The sequence below is a fragment of the Cynara cardunculus genome (genome assembly GCF_001531365.2).
Source record: "Cynara cardunculus var. scolymus isolate 2C chromosome LG 2, CcrdV1, whole genome shotgun sequence".
Classification (NCBI taxonomy): Eukaryota; Viridiplantae; Streptophyta; class Magnoliopsida; order Asterales; family Asteraceae; genus Cynara; species Cynara cardunculus.
In genome coordinates this window covers 1,145,861-1,146,874 of record NC_037529.1, presented here as the reverse complement: position 1 = coordinate 1,146,874, position 1,014 = coordinate 1,145,861, and positions in this window count along the sequence as shown.

Below are 1,014 nucleotides of genomic sequence, written 5' to 3'. Positions count from 1 at the left end.
AGAATTTAATGATTATACTAATTATATTTTAGATTTTTTATATTTAAAATGAGATGTTTATCATGTATTTGATTGTGTTTATCTGTAGTTAGTTATACGAATTCATGTATGGGATGAAATCGGATAGGGATGAATGGGTTTAAGAGTTTTTGTCAAATGCTTTATAATATAGTATAAATATTTTTTTTAAACATTATAAATAAAAAATATAATAATTTTTGAAGTTAACAAATTTTTTTCTTTCATATTATGTGAAACAATTATTTAAAATTATCAATTAATATAAGGAGCAGAACTACTATTAAATAAGCCACTTTATATTATTAAGTCATTGTTAAATAATCATTTATAACTAATTAAATAAGTTAAAAAATCTCGTTAAACTAATTAAGCTACTAAAAAACCGGCCGTTTTACACACAATTTACTGGTAATCTTGAACTTTAAGTAATATGCATCAATAAACAATACTTATTGTACAAAAAATGATTTTTAAAAGTTATTATCAAATACTTTATAGAATTACTATAAGGGTACTCGCACAATGCAGCGAGATAAATTTCTATTTAAATGTTTAGTTACGATTTTATGTGGTTTTGAGAAAGCGATAATGTTTTTATTTTTGAATAAAATATGAATTTGATGATCGTATTAAAAATTTTAAAAAATAAAATCAATATTAGTATTAAACTAGAAGAATACTCGCGCAATGCAGCGAAACACATCTCGATTTTAATGTTCTATTTTATTATTTGTCTCCATCGATCTTATAATACGATTTTATGTGTTTTTAAGAAAGCAATAATTATTTTATTTTTGAATAAAATAGAAATGTAAAAATATCATAAAAAATTGAAAAAAAAAATATCAATGTTAATATCAAATCAACTATTTAAAAGTTTTCTCATTTTTTATGTAATTTTTTTAATTTATTTTTTAATTTATAATTTAATTTAAGTTTAATAATAAAATAATTTGTTGGGTCAGCAGACTCGGTGTTCCCTCGGCAGGTCAA